The sequence below is a fragment of the Physeter macrocephalus genome, chromosome 14, assembly GCF_002837175.3.
Source record: "Physeter macrocephalus isolate SW-GA chromosome 14, ASM283717v5, whole genome shotgun sequence".
In the NCBI taxonomy this organism is placed as follows: domain Eukaryota; kingdom Metazoa; phylum Chordata; class Mammalia; order Artiodactyla; family Physeteridae; genus Physeter; species Physeter macrocephalus.
In genome coordinates, this window is record NC_041227.1 from 37,018,234 (window position 1) to 37,039,560 (window position 21,327).

Sequence of the window (21,327 nt, forward strand, 5' to 3'; positions counted from 1 at the left end):
ACAGGCTCCGGACCCGCTCCGCGGCACGTGGGATCCTCCCGGACCGGGGCACGAACCCGTGTCTCCTGCATCGGCAGGCGGACTCTCAACCACTGCTCCACCAGGGAAGCCCAACAAGATATTTTTATATGATGGGAATGATCCACCAAAGAGGTACATATTGAACACCTACCTTAACCTATATTCCCCACTCCAGGCACGGATATTAACAATAAAGTGATAGTCAATGATGAGGTCAGGGTTTTGTATAGACCAAACTCAAAATGATCTATATTAAAAAACAGCTGCATTAAAGCCACCATTTCCATTTTGCACCATCAAAATTTCCAAATCAAAATGTCATGTACATCCAGCTCTTTCATATCTTTTTCCTTGTTCTCCTTTCCAAACACTTAGAATGCCAGAGATGCTGTCCTTTTAAAATGCTTTCTTTCCTTGAAGTTTTTGTATTTTAAATCTTAAATCTATGTTTAGAATGAAAAGCTTGCTTCTCTTTAAGTAATTTCAGCTACTAACAAGCTATAGTGTAGAAATAGTTTAGAAGTCAAGGGGATTCTTCTTATTGCCTTGATCCCAAATCAGACCATGAACTAAGCCAACCCTGACAATGGTAATTCCATTGGGGCATTACTTAAGACTGGATCAAGAAGGATAGCTACCTTAGGCCAAGTTCCCAAGAGAAAGAACCCGAGACAGCTTCCTGTGTATGTGATTTATTGAGGATGAGCTCTCAGGAGAAACCTATAAAGGAATGAGGGAAGCAGGATAGGACTGGGGAAGAAGCCAGCAAAGACGTGGGCTTAATTGGTGACTAACTTCAGCCTGATCCTGCAGGCAGCTCAGCTGCATGAGTTTTGCCAGAGCTGTCTCTCCATGAGCTGAGGGGTTTGGACTTTTGTACCACATGCTAGCCAGGTGTTGTCTGTAGTCTTCCCTCAGCATAGCAAGGATGCGGCTTGGCCATAAAGAACAGTCACTTCCCAGCCAAGCCAGCTCCTGTTCCGGCCAGTTCTTAGGGGAAGGGGGCATCTGGGAGCTGTTAGCAGCGGCTGGAGCTGGATGTGTCACCCCAGGAAAGGGGGTCTGGATGGGGCAGCAGCAGCATCCACTATGGTGGTCTCAGTACTTGCCATCCAGATACCTCCAGTTCCTCCTAGGAAGGATGGTGCAAGTTCAAGGTCAGTACGAGTGGTATTGATAGCTACTGGAGCACCAGCGAAAGGAAGTGAAACATTCTAAAAACTTGATTTGCCTGAAAAGTTAGTATTCTGACCCCTTGTCAATTTCCCCATGATCAACTTATCATTTTAAGCTGATCAGGACCAATGTTCACCTCTGCCTGTGCTGACGGGGGCTGCCCACAGGGAATTCCTGGGATCTGAGGTTCAGAAACACCCTCTCAGCTACCTGCTGTAAGGAGAGTTCCAGTCTACTGAGCATCACTGATCACGGCCCTTAGGTGATATTCACAGTAAATGACAGTGACTCCACACCTGACACATATCTAAATTCCATGCAGTTTTTCTTTCCTGTCAGGTAAAATGTTTTCATTTTTTTGGTGCCTGACAATAATCACTATAACTGCATCCTTGAGATATCCATACAAGCAGACTCGATGCTTTGTATTCATACCTTTAAATGAGCCTATAAAATTTGGCATGTGTACATGCCAAATACTTTTTTAAAATGCAAGCAGGGACTTCCCTGGTGGTCCCGTGGTGAAGAATCCACCTTACAATGCAGGGGACATGGGTTTGATCCCTGGTCAGGGAAATAAGATCCCACATGCTGCGGGACAACTAAGCTCACATGCCACAACTACTGAGCTCACACGCCTCAACTAGAGCCTGCATGCCACAAACTACAGAGCCCACGCACCCTGGATCCTGTGCACTACAACTGGAGAGGGAAAACCCGCACTCCACAACTAGAGAGAAGCCCATGCCACAGTGAAGAGCCTGTGCGCTACAGCAAAAGATTCCTCATGCCTCAACAAAGATCCTGTGTGCTGTGACTCAGACCCAACACAGCCAAAAATAAAATAAACAAATAAATAAATAATAAATAAATCTTTAAAAATAAATAAATAAAAATGCAAGCAAACATTGTTGCAAGGCAGTTTTAGGAGTTGGAGCAAACTTGTGTGCAGATTTTGGACTTGCTACTTACAGCTAAATTTGGCCAAGTCATTTAGTATCAGTGAGATTCAGTTTTCTTAAAATGGGAATAAAACCAATCCACACCCCCAAGGATTTTAAAGGCATCACATGGTAAGACAGAGAAGGCATCTTGTACCACATCTGGCTCCTTGAATTCTCTCTCTTCTTTCTCTCCTGTGCAGAAGGTGGGTTGGTGTGTTTTCTTTTTTCCCCTTGTTCTTCAGAGGATCTCATCTGTGCTAAGTCTGGTGCCAGGCTGTCATCCTGCGATATCTGTTTGCAGTGTCTTCACCTGCTCCAAGTCCTCAGGACCCCCTCACCTTCCTCAAAAAAAGGAAGAAAACAATTGCACCCATGCCAACTATATTAGAGAAAAATGGGACGTTTCCTGAATCTTCCAAAAAGAAAATGCAGCAGTGTCCACATTTGCTTCCTACCCACCCACCAGCAATTTGCTCCAGATCCCTCCCGCCATGGCTATTCTGCAAAGTCCTGGCCACAGCCAGCAGCTCCCCTCCGGATGCCACTAAGGGGTCTCTGCCTGGCTTCTATTACTTAATGCTCCTTCTTGTGGGGCTTTTTTGCTAACACTCCAAACACTTATTAAACTGTTTCTTCCCAACCAATGCAATTCTCTGGTGAGAGAAGCTATAATTAAAAAAAGAGAGAAACCCTTATTATTGGAAAGTAAGCAAGCAGAGGGGAGGGTGTACTGAATACAAAACAGCTTTCTTTGGCCTGGTAGGAAAACTCTATTTCTACCAGTAATTTGTGATGTGGAGCTCCTCTTGCTTTTAGGCTCTAAATAATTGTGTAAACTTCATTTGTTTCATTTGGAACTTGGCTGTCATTTCCTGTCAGGAGGAAAACAAGAGAAACTCCCCCTGCACGATGGTGGCCTGATCACCTGTCAGTCAGCCTCACAGGAAGAAGCATCTTGCAATTTGCTGCTGCCCAGGCCCTTCATCTTCACACAGAAACTGCATCTTAATTATAGCAGTTAATGGGCTGTTTCACTCCAGAATCAATAGGTCTGACAAAAACCGAGCTGGGCTAAAATCTCGTTAATTCACATCTGACTAATTCAGGATATGTGATTATTTTGGCAGGGAACCAGCTGAAGTTTACCTCTTGTATTGGGGCTTACAAAGGTTCAGTTTGGCCCATTAATTGGGAAGAACAGAATTGCTGGGGAAGTATTTAAGAGCATCTATGTTGCATGGAGGTAACAGGCTGATTGTAGCTTCCAGACTGCTCAGTTCCCACTAGGCAACCCAGTTAACCACTGTTTTGTATTAGCATCCGGCCTTGGAAACTGCAAAGTGCACTGCCTTAAAAAATATCTACAGGTCCACTAACTTTATTGCCTTGCGGTCGATGCCTTTGGTGTATTGTATCACATCCTTCATCCCGCCTCTGATTTCAGCTGCAGATTCAGTGGACGTTTCCACTTGGTGTTAACCTCATATCTGCAGGCAGCGTCCACTCTCCAGCACAGGATGTGCGTGTCTCCTTGCCCTTTTGCTCAGGGCCTCCTCTGAACCCACAGGAAGGGCAGGCCAGAATGTTAGGATGTTAATACCTGTAGGGGATAACGCTCCACCGATGGGAGGTGGTGGATCTACTGAAGGACACTTGGGGATGCCTTCTGTAAACTTCTCAGAAGTCCTGGCAGAACTGAGCCCCTCTGGCTGACAGCTGTGACCTTGATCATGTGCGCTTGTATTGTCTTGCCTGCTTGCCTGTGTCACTGTCCTTGCTTCATAGCATAACTTTTCAAATAAACTACCTGCCCCCACTCTGCTTTGGGGGGAAACCTAAACTAAGGCACCCACTCCTTCAAAATTATGTATGAAGGTATATGTGTATTTGAGATGCTTGCTCATTCCTCTCCTGTGCTTCATGGGTTTAGGATTGATTTTTGGCAATGATTTTGAAAGAGCAACGTCTATTTTCTTTTTCCTTCTCTGTGCTTACAGAACTCCTTCCTTTCTCCCCACTGTCCTTCTCTTGGGTTCTCACAGTCCCCTCTACAACCCTCTATCCAGTTCTGATCTATTCCTTTGCCTCCTCCTCTTCCCCAGTATCAGCATAAATTACCCCCTCCCCCATCACCGCTTTATCTTCTTCCCGTGTTCTGTTTCTTAGGAACACAGCCTTAATGGACTAATATGGTAGATGGATACCTGCCAAAAAGGCTCGAGGGTTTTTATGTTATTCTGAGGCTAAGAAACGTGTGGTTTAACCAGGAATTTCTAGGCAATTGGGGTCTTTGCATTGTTGCTCAAACCATGCATAGATTTGAGCAGATGTAGACACGACAAATGCTCCTGCCTTCTTGACCCTTAATTGTCTCAGCTTTTGGAACATCACCACCACATTTTTCTCCTTTGAACTCCTTAGATTTTCCTTCTTCATCTTTTTGGTCTTCTCATCTTCCCATTCTTCAACTCATTTTTGTCACTCTTAGTGTGATCTAATGACCAGTAACATATGTAACACCTGGAAGTCTTCTAGAAATGTAGAATCTCTATACCACAGGATCCCAGAATCTTCAGTTTTAAAAGACCCTCAGATGATTCATATTCACATTGAAATTGCATAGATATTGCAAGTGTTGGTGGTTTCCTAGGTTTCCAGACCTGTTTCTCTTCCTCGCTTTCCACACTCAGGAAATGTCTCTGCTCTCACAGCACCAGCTCCTGTCAGTGAACTGATGACTACATGACCTCTTTCCACTTCTCTTCCCAGCTCATTCTCATTTGTGCATGTGTTCAATTGCCCACTGGGCATCCACATCGGGATATCCCACAGGGGAGCCCAACTCAAGATAAGGAAGTATGGATACTCCAGTGAGCCTGTGCAGATGGGCTAGCCTAGATAGTGATATCAATTGGGACCAATTTAAAACCTATTTCAGATGATTACTTGTTGCTATGGGGAGAAAAAGAGTCAGTTTTGTTCTTTCTTGAATGTGGAGACTAGGAACTTTTTCTTTTAAAAAATGAATGAGTTTCTTAACTCCCTTCAAAACAACAACACAACATCACAACAACAGCAACCTTATGGTTGGGGGGAGATTCCCTCCTTAGGGTCAACACAGTTATCCCCCTGCTGCTGAGGATACCTGTAGCTCCATCCCTTATTGGAAATTGTCCTAGGCTGTAGTAGGAAACTGATTTTCTCAAAGGTGTGCCCCTTCCCTGGGGTGGGTGGCCTGTGGCCAATGAAGGGCTGTCATGGAGATATAGAGGTCTAGTCCCCTTGTCTCAATTTAGAATGACTCTGAAGGGCTTGCTCTGGCTCTCGTAGGGTCAACTGAGGACTCAGTTTCAACCACTGAGTTGTGGATCAGACTTTCCTTGCCCCTAGTACCACTGTCCTTTCTTCCCACAGGTCTATCTTCTGAGAGAACTTCCTAGTATAGGTTTTGCACCCCAGAGGCCATGTCCAGGGAGGCCAACCTATGACACTGCTGCTTCCCCATCACTCCCTGTGTTACTGAATCCATCAGTTTCCATCCTGCTGCTTAAACTGGACAACTGGGAAGGATTTTTGACTCTTCTCTCTGTCTCAGGCCACATGCTAGAATGCCAGTGTTCCACTGACTCCTTTATTCCATCCTTATGACTGTTGCCTGAGTAGAAGCTTTCATCCATCTCTTAGCTTGATATTTGCAATGGCCTCATAACTTAATTCCTCACTGCAACCATGGTAATACTTCTAGAATTTAAAAAAAAATGATGATTTCATTTATAGTCCTTCCATAGCCTCCCATTCCCTCAGGATAAAATCCAGACATCTCATGACACCATATAACACCTATTTAGTTCAGTCCGCACCAGGCTTACCTCTCTCGGAGGAGTCGTTTCATGTGTTGCCACAGATTATCAGATTCTCTCCATTTGTAGAAGTGGCCTCTTTGATACCAAGGATGCGTTTTTCTATCCCAGTATCCCTACAAACTTGTTCAAAGCGTGCCATCTTGTAGGACCTTCAGTGAAAGTTTCCTGCAGGCATCTATTCAATTCCCCTTTGTGCATGATTCCTTCCATTCCACCCATTCTAAATTCATGAAGTGAAATGATTTCACTGCTTGCTTATGTTTCTAACCTGTCACTTACCTTTACTTCTTAAGAAAAACCATTTAAACTCGGGGGCATGATGATCCACTAGGAATTTGCTGGGGTGACTGGGTAACCAGGATTTACAGTACTCTGCTGATGTGATTCTTTTCACGCACCCTGTAAATTTTAGTTATAGCTACACTTACCTGTGGCCAGTGTGGACAAGGCTGTCTCCTTTTGGTAATTTCATAGTCACAGTAAGGTCGCAAATCTCAAGCTGCTTTTTTTTCCTGTTCTTTCCCCCTCCCCTGCACTCCGCAGCCTATTGCCCAAAGCCATACAATGGGTATTCAACAGAAAATGTCAGCATTAATAGACAGTCACTTTAAATGAACCAAGCAGTGCTATTTCAAGGTTATGTGATGTTCATCCTTATCTTTTGACTAAAGGCTCAGGACTGAAAAATTGTGAGGATTTTCTCTGTGACCAAGCAACATCTTTCCATAGCTATAGGGCAAGTGTGCAGATTTGAGTATCAGATGTTGGTGCCATCCTATGCCTCATCCAGATCCACTAGTCTTTAGAAGAACCATACAAGTAGTTTGACATCATGGAAATGTGCTCAGCCTTCCTGGATGTAGTAGACGTCTTTTATGTTACTACTGTGTGTCTGTCCCAGTGACTCAGTCTATGTTTGTCCAAAATTATTCTCAGAGTTTGCGATTTTTTAAAAAAATAAACATTGTATTTTAGAACAGTTCTAGATCTTACAATAAATGTATTTTCATGTACATCCTTTGGGCACAAAATTGCTTTTGGTTGTTCTTTTTTAACTGTTCAACTGACAAATAATGTGCTCTCAAAACGTGCTTATTAAATGAACAAGTGTCTTGAGTGACTACACAATGTGTCAAATCAAATACAAGGTGAGGGTGAAAACTTTTGGTTCTGTATATTAATTAGTTCTGTATTTTCATTGTTGAACAGATGATTTTAAAAGTCAGAAGTGAGATTGATCATTATTACTACTTTCCTGAAAATGTTGCCATAGCAAAGAAGAGAAATACAGAATGGCAGGGTTGGAAATGAGAACTGGAATCATCATAATTTCCTGTCTCCATGTTAAGCAGTATTGAGATGGGATATTTTTCTCTCTCAATGTTAAGAAGTACTGAAAACAAGCACTATAACTAAGTTCCTTGCTCCAGAAAGTCTTCTTCCAGAAATATAAGAGTGTAAGCAACAGAAGTTACTTAAATGTCATGACTAACATAGGGCTTATCAAGTGTCTCCTCCAGACCCTCACCAACTTTGCTCAGCCATCAAAAGCTTTTATGTCATAAACTCTGTCCAGACCCAATCAGTTTTTTTAACTTTTTATTTTATATTGGAATATAGTTGATTAACAATGTTACGTTAGTTTCAGATGTACAGCAAAGTGATTCAGGTAGACATATACATGTATCTATTCTTTTTCTAATTCTTTTCCCATTTAGGTTGTTACATAATATTGAGCAGAGTTCCCTGTGCTACACAGTAGGTCTTTGTTGGTTATCCATTTTAAATATAGCAGCTGGTACATGTCAATCCCAAACTCCTTAACTATCCCTTCCTCTCACCCTCCCCCACCCTGTAACCATAAGTTCATTTTCTAAGTCTGCAAGTCTGTTTCTGTTTTGTAAATAAGTTATTTTGTATCTTTTTTTAAGATTCTGCATATAAGAGATATCATATGATACTTCACTGTCTCTGCCTGACTTACTTCACTCAGTATGACAATCTCTAGGTCCATCCATGTTGCTGCAAATGACATTATTTTGTTCTTTTTTGTGGCTGAGTAATATAGTCCATCGTATATATGTACCACATCTTCTTTATCCATTCCTCTGTTGATGGACATTTAGGTTGCTTCCATGTCTTGGCTATTATAAACAGTACTGCAATGAACATTGGGGTGCATGTATCCTTTTGAACCATGTTTTTCTCTGGATATATGCAAAGGAAACCATAAACAAAATGAAAAGACAACCCACAGAATGGAAGAAAATATTTGCAAATGGTGTGACTGACAATGGATTAGTCTCCAAAATTTACAAACAGCCCATGTGACTTAATATCATCAAAACAAACAGCACAATCAAAAATTGCGCAGAAGACCGAAATAGACATTTCTCCAAAGAAGAGATACAGATGGCCAAGAGGTACATGAAAAGATGCTCAACATCACTAATTATTAGAGAAAAGCAAGTCAAAACTATGTTGAGCTATCACCTCACCCCAGTCAGAGTGGCTATCATCAAAAAATCCACAAGATTTTTTGGAGAGGGTGTGGAGAGATGGGAACCCTCCTACACTGTTGGTGGGAATCTAAATTGGTACAGCCACTGTGTAGAAGAGTATGGAGATTCCTTAAAAAAATAAAAATAGAGCTGTTATACCATATAATCCTGCAATCCCACTCCTGGGCATGCACCCGCATATCCAATCAGTTCTGCATCTTCCAAACCCACCTTAAAACTGACCTGCCGAGCCCTAAAACACCATTCATACATTCATATCCTCCCTTTCTTTTTACTGACTGAGACACTACTAAGTCCTGTAAAGGTGGTATTCTACTTTCCTGAAATAAGTCTAATAATCTTAGCTTCGTCTGATCAGTAAGTTCTTCTAATCATCTTTTGGGGAACAGATAGTTGGCAAAAAGGGGCTGAAAAGGAAACTGAATGCACTACTCTGGGGAGTCTTTAATTAGTTTACATTGTAAAGTCTAACATAACTCTTGCATTTACAAATATTTTATTCTTAAATCGTCTCTAGTAATGGAAAACTGAGACTATTTTTTGTTATTTTCCTCCTTAGAAAAATCTATCAGAAAATTCTCTCTTATTTTGGGTAAATTCCATCTCCGTTTTACATTAACCACTGAAAAGCTCATGACAGGCTCGTGAAGGATCTGTGATTTGTGCTTTTTGTGTGCACTTTCCAGAAACACAATTGCGATAATTCTTCACTTAAGAAACTTAAGGAGGACAGGAACTTACAACTATTCATTCTCACATTATTTTTAAAATATAGATGGCTCCTTAAAGACTTCACATTGAAAACAAAACACTTTTAACAAACTCGAAGGAAATATTTAGTCATGGGATTTATTGCCAAAGATCTAAATTCTAGTGACAGCCATTTAAAAAAACTGAGTTCATTGTAAATTAAGTAAGCAAACTACAGTCAGGGACTGGGAAAAGCTGTCTCACATCTCTACTTACTTTTTCCCATGTCATCTCTTCCCAAAGACACACAGCACAGAAAGCTTGGGAAGTGATTTTTATGTCCATGGATAATGGTATGGTCTTATGGAATTGTGAGCAAATCGCTTTCTCAAGCTAGGTAAATTGCATTATGCCTTTGATCAGTGGTTTCTGCATTTATTTTTTCTTTTATTGTGGTAATATATATACAGCATAAAATTCTATGTCTGCATTTCTAAGCCACACACACTTTTAAAAAAAATGCTTAGCTCAAGATAGTTTGGGACAGTCCAGACTTGACAGATATCTGGCTGCTCTGGGACATTGTCAGGCATCTGGCCACAGTGAGGCTGATCAGAAGGAAATCTGTAGGGACATACAGAATCACCATTTAACTCTTCACATACCCCGGGGAGGACACCAATTTGCATGACCTGCCCACCTCCTTATTGTGCATCACCCCATCTGCCATAGCCAAACCTCTTGGTATTTCCACTCACAGGCTTGTGGACAGCTTAGTATTTGCCTGGGGAAATGGGAGAAGTGCTAATACAGAGGATTTCAAACTATGTTCCATGAAGAACTGGGCTTTCAAGGAGAGACCATGTGTGAGCATATCTGAGATCGTGACACTTACTTCAACCAAAGAAGTGCTGTATTTTTATTTTCATAGTAATATTTATGTAGAAGGTTTCATTTTTTAAAAAAGGAAAGTGTTCTTGATGAAATGTTTAGAAACTACTGATCTGTTTCCATACTATAGTATTAACATCCAATTCAGTTTAAGCCTTTTCCCATCCAAATTCATGGACACCCTCAAGTCTATCTGCAGACCCAGGTGACGCACAGATCCCAAGCTGAGCCCCCTGTCTTAGGACCACAGCTGGCTCTGTTATGTGCCAACGATCTTTCTCAATGCATGTTACCTGCCCTGTAACTCTACATGATGCCATGTTTCATGCCTTCGGGCTTTTTCTCCCAGGGCTTCATCTACCTGTTGGGTCACCATCACAGCCTGGTCCCCATGGTCCTCTCTTGATGGCTTTCTGTCACCTATGGAGTCAGATGTCACATCCTCAACATGTCTTCCCTGAACTCTCTTTCTAAAGTGGCCACTTCCCCTACCTTTTCACTCTCTTTCCTTCTACCCAACTTTACTTGTCTTTACAACTGCATTGAACTGTCTGAAGTAGATATTAAATGATGCACTTGTTTGTTGAAACTCTCTTGCACTAGCATAGAAAAGCCATGAATGCAAGGAACTTGTCTGTCTGTCTTTCTGCTATATCTCCAGTGCCAGACAATTCAATAACTATTTGTTATATATAGAAAACCTGTGATCCTACTCCACAACTTCCTAGATGCCTGTCCGTTTTTTCTCTCATTGGCCGCAGTGAGGGTTATTCATGTTCCATGTCATGCCAGGTCCTTCTTGTACAGGTCCCATTACAAAGCAATAGGGAGTTCAGCCTCCATCCCTCCAAGAAAGGAAATTCTGACTCACACTCCTGCCTTGCTTTTTATCCATGGATGGCAGAGCTCTGTCCAATAGGTAGACACCCATTCATCTTATACAAATAGAGTGATGAAAAATAGCAGCTTTGTTACATTGTTAAAAGGATGTCTGGCTCTGCCCACTGCCTCAGCACCCTATAGCTACCAATTAAGGGGAGAAAAAGACCCCTCAGATCTGAAACCCTGGGACTCTATATGCCCCAGTCTTGGTATAGAATTGTACTGAAATTACCCAAAACTAATTTTAAAATTATTCTATTTTATTCAATTTTAAAATTATTTCAATCCCTTACTCAAGTGTCAAGTCAAAACCCAATTTAAGCTCTTATTTGAAAAAGAAAAATGTCTTTTCTTTCTTCTCTAGTTCTCGAAATTACATTGCTATACCAGAATGCCTCTAAATTCTTTACCCACGAAACTGCCACAGACACTCAAGCTTACATGGAGCCTTCTCTTTTTTCCATCCCTTGCATCACACTGCTTTGTCCTGCCAGAAGAAGTCCCAGCCTGCCTTGCGCCTTGTATCAATTATCTATTTTATCTATCTATCTATCTATCATCTATCATCCATCCATCCATCCTTCCATCTATTATCTATTAGTTACAAACCACTTAGTGGCTTAAAACAATCATTTTCATATTCCAAAATATATGTCCCAAGATATTTATTAGCTATAAAGGAAAAACAGTAACATAAAAATGGAGAAATCAGAAAGAAACCACCTTGACCAGTAGATCAAGGTGAACAGCACTAGTAATAAGCCAACTTCAAATGCTGCACTTTCTGATATAATGGACGGAGAAGGGCTTCACATTATTCCTAAAATGCAAAATCTCAGCCAAACCCAAACTGAGGGACATTTTGCCAAATAACTGACCAGTCCTCTTCAAAATGTCAAAGTCATAAAAGATAAAGAATGACTGAGGAACTGCTATAGATTGGAGGAGACTGAGGGGACAAAAACTAAATGCAGTGTGGAAACTTGGATTGGATGCTGAAACAAAAAAAGACACTAGTGGAAAAACTGGTGGGATTTGGTTAAGGTCTTCAGTTGACAGTATCAATTTCCTGGTTCTCATCACTGCACTACAGTGGCATACAATGATAAGATTAAGGGAAACTCAGTAAGGGGTCTATGGACACTTTCTATATTATTTTAGCAACTTTTGTATAAATCCAAAATTAATTCAAAATAAAAAGTTAAAGAAAGACATGCAATGATTTATTATGTCTCACACTTCAGTGGGTTTCCTGGGTAATTCTTCTGTATCTCACCTGGGCTTTCACATGCAATGACATTTATCTGACGGCTTGGTAATGACATTTATCTGATGGCTTGTCTGGGTGCTGGCTCATCTGGGACAGGGGACCACTGAAGATCTCCATCATGTGACGTTTTATCCGGGACTGCTTCTCAATATTGTGGTCTCAGGAAACAGTTTCAAGAGGGCAAAGACTTAAGCTGTAAGCCTCCAAATGCCTACCCATGGCAATTGTACATCATTTCTACCTTATTCTGTTGGTCAAAACAAGTCCTGAGGCCAGACCAGATTCAAAGGATAGGAAAATAGACTTCCCCTTTAGAGAAGAGACCCCCTTAGTGGCTCAGTCACATTTCAAAGGGTCATGGACACAGGAAGGTGTAGTTCATTAGGGACACATTATTGTAAAAGTTTACAATGAGCCACTTTGGGCAGTTCTAGGATATGCAGAGGGCCTGATGACCACAGCTGGGTGTCTCCATCTCCACTGCAGTCACGCCTCTCTTGCTGCAAACCCTGGGGATTGTGGGCCTTCTCTCATCCTGAATCACCTTTCCTCATGCAAAAATTTTCATGGAATAAAAATAATCCCACTTATTATACATCTCATCGGAGAATATATTGTATGTGTGTGTATGCAAATGTGTGTGGGGTGTGCTTTGTATTTTTAGGTTTGTTTTATTTTGTGGAAACAAACTTGATTTTCTCACCATTCGTTAAATTCTACTTCCCAAACCTAAATTATGTATTGATTGTAATACAGATGGTTCCTGTATGTGTGTAACAATGTAACAATGAAGGCTGGGGGTGGAGGGCAGAGAGTGACAAGTTCACTATTTCACTATCCTATTCACTATAGGTAACTCAAGAGAGAAGACCACTGAGTTTCCACCAAAACATTTATCCATTTAAGTGGCCCAGATTCCTTTTTTCCCAATGATTTTTTTGTGTTACATTCAGAAAATGTTTTGCTTTTTTTTTTATTGGAGTATAGTTGATTTACATTGTTGTGTTAGTTTCAAGTATACAGCAAAGTGAATCAGTTATACATATACGTATATCCACTCTTTTTTAGATTCTTTTCCTATATCACTACAGTGGCATACAATGATAAGATTAAGGGAAACTCAGTAAGGGGTCTATGGACACTTTCTATATTATTTTAGCAACTTTTGTATAAATCCAAAATTAATTCAAAATAAAAAGTTAAAGAAAGACATGCAATGATTTATTATGTCTCACACTTCAGTGGGTTTCCTGGGTAATTCTTCTGTATCTCACCTGGGCTTTCACATGCAATGACATTTATCTGACGGCTTGGTAATGACATTTATCTGATGGCTTGTCTGGGTGCTGGCTCATCTGGGACAGGGGACCACTGAAGATCTCCATCATGTGACGTTTTATCCGGGACTGCTTCTCAATATTGTGGTCTCAGGAAACAGTTTCAAGAGGGCAAAGACTTAAGCTGTAAGCCTCCAAATGCCTACCCATGGCAATTGTACATCATTTCTACCTTATTCTGTTGGTCAAAACAAGTCCTGAGGCCAGACCAGATTCAAAGGATAGGAAAATAGACTTCCCCTTTAGAGAAGAGACCCCCTTAGTGGCTCAGTCACATTTCAAAGGGTCATGGACACAGGAAGGTGTAGTTCATTAGGGACACATTATTGTAAAAGTTTACAATGAGCCACTTTGGGCAGTTCTAGGATATGCAGAGGGCCTGATGACCACAGCTGGGTGTCTCCATCTCCACTGCAGTCACGCCTCTCTTGCTGCAAACCCTGGGGATTGTGGGCCTTCTCTCATCCTGAATCACCTTTCCTCATGCAAAACTTTTCATGGAATAAAAATAATCCCACTTATTATACATCTCATCGGAGAATATATTGTATGTGTGTGTATGCAAATGTGTGTGGGGTGTGCTTTGTATTTTTAGGTTTGTTTTATTTTGTGGAAACAAACTTGATTTTCTCACCATTCGTTAAATTCTACTTCCCAAACCTAAATTATGTATTGATTGTAATACAGATGGTTCCTGTATGTGTGTAACAATGTAACAATGAAGGCTGGGGGTGGAGGGCAGAGAGTGACAAGTTCACTATTTCACTATCCTATTCACTATAGGTAACTCAAGAGAGAAGACCACTGAGTTTCCACCAAAACATTTATCCATTTAAGTGGCCCAGATTCCTTTTTTCCCAATGATTTTTTTGTGTTACATTCAGAAAATGTTTTGCTTTTTTTTTTATTGGAGTATAGTTGATTTACATTGTTGTGTTAGTTTCAAGTATACAGCAAAGTGAATCAGTTATACATATACGTATATCCACTCTTTTTTAGATTCTTTTCCTATATAGGCCATTACAGAGTATTGAGTAGAGTTCCCTGTGCTATACAGCAGGTTCTTATTAGTTATCTATTTTATATATAGTAGTGTATATATGTCAATCCCAATCTCTCAATTTATCCCTGTCCCCCTTATCCTCTGGTAACCATAAGTTTGTTTTCTATATCCATGACTCTATTTCCATTTTGTAAATAAGTTCATTTGTACCCTTTTTTTAAGATTCCACCTATAAGCGCTATTATATGATATCTGTCTTTCTCTGTTTGACTTACTCCAATCAGTATGACAATCTCTAGGTCCATCCATGTTGCTGCAAATGGCATTATTTTGTTCTTTTTTATGGCTGAGTAATATTCCATTGTATATATGTACTACATCTTCTTTATCCATTCCTCTGTTGATAGACATTTAGGTTGCTTCCATGTCCTGGCTATTGTAAATAGTGCTGCAGTGAATATTGGGGCACAAAAACAGAAATATAGATCAGTGGAACAGTATAGAAAGCCCAGAGATAAACCCACAAGCCTGTGGTCACCTAATCTATGACAAAGAGGCAAGAATATACAATGGAGAAAAGAAAATCTCTTTAATAAGTGGTGCTAGGAAAACTGTACAGCTACATGTAAAAGAATGAAATTAGAACACTTCCTAACACCATACACAAAAATAAACTCAAAATGGATTAAAGACCTAAATGTAAGGCTGGACGCTATATAGAGGAAAACATAGGCATAACACTCTTTGGCATAAATGACAGCAAGATCTTTTTTGATCCACCTCCTAGAGTAGTGAAAAGAAAAAGAAAAAGAAACGAATGGGGTCTAAATAAATTTAAAAGCTTTTGCATAGCAAAGGAAACCATAAACAAACAAAAAGACAACACTCACAATGGGAGAAAATATTTGCAAATGAAGCAACCGACAAGGGATTAACCTTCAAAATATACAAAACAGCTCATGCAGCTCAATATCAAAAAATAAGTAAATTAATTAAATAACCCAATCAAAAAATGGGTGGAAGACCTAAATAGACATTTCTCCAAAGAAGACATAGAGATGGCCCAAAAGCACATGAAAAGCTGCTCAACATCACTAATTATTAGAGAAATGCAAATCAAAACTACAGTGAGGTATCACCTCACACCACTCAGAATGGCCATCATCAAAAAATCTACAAACAATAAATGCTGGAGAGGGTGTGGAGAAAAGGGAATGCTCCTACACTGTTGGTAGGTATGTAAATTGGTGCAGCCACTACAGAGAACAGTATGGAGGTTCCTTAAAAAACTAAAACTAGAGTTGCTATATGATATATATGATCCAGCAATCCCACTCCTGGGCCTATACACAGAGAAAACCATAATTTGAAAAGAAAATGTTTTGCTTTAGGTAAAATCAAAGGAAGGATAAAATCAACTAGTAACTGAACAGGAAAATGGAAATCAATCATTTTCTATAGGACAAGGAGGAAATCAGTAAAAATTGGAAAGAGAACTCATTATCTATGTTCAGAGTAATCAGAGTTGAAAATAAAATGAACCATTGCTTAATTGACAAGGGCAAATGATATGTCTCACAGATAAGATCGTTATTTTTGATTTGATGCATAAAGGGATATTACACTCAGAGCTTCCAATTATGAGCACTGATGGAAAATGGCATCAACACACACTTTATTTTAATCGAATTTGGTGTTCAAGTAGAAAATAAAAGTGAATTCTATCATAAGACCTGAATTTTTGGTCTATCTGAGCCCAATAACAAGGCTAATGCATTTTCTCTTGTTACAGTATGTTTTGATGTTGCTGAAAAACAGGCTCTGTTTGTCCTTACTTCCATACAAATGGAACAGCAGTTTCTACTTTGGTCTAAGTCTTCCCAAGAGTTAATCTATCAGGAATTTTGCATGGTCTGCCTCATCTGTCTTCCAGACACAGAATGACAAAAAGTGAAGTCACAGACAACCAATGGGGCCCCAAGAAGGTCTGTGCTCTTAATTACTTTTGAAACTTTGAAATCAGGATAACCTTTCCAAGGAGAAGTATCCCTCATTTTAACTTATGTTAATATTTTTCCAAGATAACACACTTCATTTATGTCCTTCACCTGAAAAACTGAAACCCTTTGATACAGGAAATGAAAAAAGCCCTCAGCTTTCATTCCAGGAGCAGGGGGATGGGGAATAGTGTCATTTCTGCAAACTGCTCATGCCGTGAAAAGTTACAATGTAAGGATGTAAATGATTTTGATGAAGTAAAACTCTTGATGCCTGGGTGTATAGATTTGAACATTATAAAGTGTGTGTGTGTGTGTGTGTGTGTGTGTGTGTGTATGCTACCATTAAGGAAATAAATAAACACAATGAAAAACTGGCACCAACAAACACTGTGGGGAAATGGCAGAACCAGTCTTTGACCAAATAGAAATAAAAAGATTGTCAAGTGGAAACAATGGGGAAATTAGTGTAGGAAGACCTAGGTCCACCACTCTTTTTATAACCTGGGTATTTTCACTTCATTGAGCCTTGTTTTCATTTCTGTAAAAGTGGGGATAAAAATGTTGTTACTTGTATTTTATTAGAAAGGCCAAAATAAATACTATAGGTGTGTTGTATGTGAAACTATTTCTATTTTTACATTGAATGTTGAATAATACAAGCAGCCTATTCTTCTGCCATTAGGGCTCCTTAGTTTGCCTCTATGTATTTCTAGAGTCTCATATTTTATTCTTCATTCTGTTGTGGAGGCTTCCTTCAGTGTGAGGAATTAAGACTGTCTTGAATTACAGGAAAGGTTTTATAGACAAAGCATGATTAAAAACTAAAGTAACTTAAAAAAATATTTACACCGGAAATTTACCGTACAAAGCATATTCTTCTCTTGGAAAACCAGACACAGATTTTGGTGAGCTGCCAACCTTTAACAACTTCAAAATTTCAACTTTCAGAGTAGAATTCTCATCTATGGCTTGGTCTTTCAATAAACATTTATAGAGGGTATGAAGCTGTATCAAAAGAAGTTTGTGATTGGAATACAATGAAACTGATTTTTCTAATTGGAGTGGTAAATTCAATCCAAAGCCAACTCCAGACTAAGGGAAAACTAACATTTTTTGCATGCCTGGTATGTTCCAAACATCATTCTGGGAAATTCTTTCAAAAGTCCATCATCTCTACTTGCTGGTGACACTCAGTGATTTTCATAAGACCACATTACTAGGATGTGGCAGAAGCAGATCCAATCTCAAGTCCCACTGATATCAAATCCAAAGGCCATGTCCTTCCAGTTATAACAGTTGCATAGCCCTAGGGGTTTCAAACGTTTTGTAGGAAACGGCAATAACATTGAATATTTACATAACTTCCCAAAGGAACAACTTATATATAAGGAAGCATATAAGGGACTAGTAAGTTTAGAATCACTTACCAGAGCACATCAGTCTTGATAAGTGCACCTTGTATGTCCATGCAGTAAGAAGACCAATTTCCATTCTGTCAAAGGCAGCAAATTCTAACCGAGGGATGATGAGATGAGATTCACAATGGATTATCCAATGGGAATCACCAACTTGTGGCTCCAAGGTGATGGGATCACAAACTCTAAAACACCTCAAACCCATGATTGTTTGCCATGTTAATGATTTGACTTGTGTGACTGCTAAAGCCTTGCCCCAAAGTGACACTACCCTGTAAACCCTCTTTGTTGTAATTCAGAGTTTCCTGGCAAAAGCACAAAATCTCCAAACAAGTGATGTGTTCCTTTGAGCTTTTGTAGCACTGTCCACACTAACACCCACTCAGCCAGCACCCCTACCATGGCCTCTCTTACCACAATATTTAGGTTCAGGAATCATGCTGTGTGGGTTGACAGATCACATTGCTGGAGGAGTAGCAGACGATTTGGGTAAAATAGATTTAATTGACAGAACCGTTACAGACACAAAGAACTCAGTCAGCTAAACAATATTAGGATTAGACTTTGCCTTTCATTGGAGCATTTCCCTATAGGAAATGAGTTTCATCAGTCATTTTTTGTCAAAGTCAGGAACAGCCATTTTGTCAACTAGACATGTTTATTTAATAAGCAGCATGCTGTTGCCTCATAATCACTGGAAAACACAAGCACTGTCACTAAGCCCCTTGCCTACTTCCCTCAATTGTGTATTGTTACACAATACTTGTAGCCAACTCTTTCAATTAGGGAGTTTTGAAATAGAAAGCAGCAGCCCCCTGGGGCTGAGGACAGGATTGGTGTACATCTTGGCATTGGGTCCATAGCAACCAATCAGCAAACACCCATTGAGTAGATTCTATCAGCAAACTCTTTCCTCTGTTCTGAGGGTGATAGGAAAAAGAATGCCACACATCTACACAGGCAACATTCTTAGAATACAATTGGGGACAAAATGACAATAGTCACTATTTATTATAAATTCACTACTGAAATTCTTGCATTTAATCCTCCCAATATAGCTATGAAGCTATGTTATTATGCTCCCTTTTTAGATGAGTTTTACAGGAGGTAAGGAATTTTCAGCATCACACAGTAAGTATTGAATGCAGGATTTGAACCCACCTTTATCCAGCCACAAATCTTAATTTTTATTTATTATACTACAATTTTAATATCAATGCAAGAAAATTTTAAAAATTAACAAATAAGAAATAAGATCAGTAAAGGAGATAAATATCAGTGCAGTACTACAGTACAAAAAAATAAAATGTACTTACCAATACCAGAAATGTGGGAAAATAATGAGGGCTGCTAGAGTTTAAGGAAGTGTCTGAGCCAGTGTTGAAGGAGGTCATCAAGAAGATGGGATGTCTGGTTGACCCCAAGATCTGGTCCTGGGCAATTGCCCTCTCCAGCATTTGTTATTTGTAGACTTTTTAATGATGGCCATTCTGAGCAGTGTGAGGTGGTACCTCACAGTAGTTGTGATTTGCATTTCTCTGATAATTAGCGATGATGAGCACCTTTTCATGTGCCTCTTGGCCATCTGTATGTCTTCTTTGGAGAAATGTCTATTTATCTTCTGCCCATTTTTTGATTGGGTAGTTTGGTTTTTTTTGTTATTGAGTTGTATGAACTGTTTGTATATTTTGGAATTTAAGCCCTTGTTGGTCACTTCCTCTGCAAATATTTTCTCCCAGCCCATAGGTTGTCTTTTCATTTTGTTTATGGTTTCCTTTGCTCATTTTGCTTATGGTATCCTTTGCTGTGTAAATGCTTATAAGTTTGATTAGGTCCCATTTGTTTATTTTTGCTTTTATTTCTATGGCCTTGGGAGACTGACCTAAGAAAACATTGGTAAGATTTATGTCAGAGGATGTTTTGCCTATGTTCTCTTCTAGGAGTTTTATGGTGTCATGTCATATTTAAGTCTTTATGGATACTCCCCATCTTCTGTTCTTAGAATGTACACTCTACCCATTGTTTCCACAGTGGGACCCGTTTTCAAGGACACAGCCTTGAGAGAGTAAGGTGTTCTTGAGATCATCTAGATGGGATACTTGACTGAACCCAGTTATGGCCTCAATGTAAACTTTTAAGAGTCTGGAGGGCAGGTGCAGAGAACTATTTGTCTTGTGGCCACCCAAATTAAGCTTCATCTGTAACCTCCTTTGTGTATACAACCTGCCACCTGCCAGTCTGCAGTGGTCTGACTCTTTCTTCCTCTCTCCTTGCCTTCTGTGTACTGAAGCATGTTTGCAAATCAACAGCCAGACTCTAGAGATAGAGGTAACAGGGTGCTGAGGGGAGTTCCTATGTTTAACCGAAATCATAATTTACCATTCATCACTTTTCACACTTTAATTTGCAGGCAACATTTTTTGTCATGAATTAAATGGCATTAACACTTTTCTTTCTTTCAACAGATCCACAATGTATAGAAGTATGAGTGCTGACCTGTTTTAGTGCCATGTCCTGTCATCGACCCAGCCATTGACCTCTTTAGTCCCACTTTATTCTTCTTTTTCTTTATTTGATAAAGAAATAGCCTAGACAATGTAACTCACAACTTTCAAAGGCTGAGCTAGTGTACATTAAGCTTCCTGGATGCCAAGGGTTGTGGCAAATCCCCCACAAACACCATCCCAGTGAATTTTCTCAGTGACCCATTCTCTTTATTTTCCAAATTAAAAAAGTAAAAATGGAACACATGTTAAGCCCTTAGAAGATTAGAAGAAGCCCTTGGAAGTTTGCTTCCAAAGTTTCCTTCCCTGACACGTGTGAACCTTGTCTCAGAAATGGGCTAGAAACACTTCATTTGTGGTGCCAGAGAGAAAGAACACACTCACTTTCAGATTTACATATGAGGCCATTCCCATTCTGCTCCACACACTTCATTTTCTAGAAAAAGCCTTGACCATACCCTTCCACCAGTTAAATAGTGGCCAGCCCATGTGCTGGCTTGGAGAGACAAAGCAGTGAGAAATCTTGCCATATTTTGTTTCTCTGCAGTTCCAATGCCCCTTGCGTTATTATAGTTAAGTTGACCAAACTTATTCCTCTTATGCTTTCAAGTACTCCAGTGAAGTCTCCCAACACCCTATGAGTTTCTTGGGGGTAGAAACTATGTCTTATTAATTTGCATTCCCCTAGCTCCTAGTTTAATGTCTGGCACATACTCTATATACAATAAATATCTGGTGAAATGAGCTTGATTCTATAAAACTTCTCCTACCTGATTTGAGTGCTTAAAATTACTTAACATGGGGCAAGG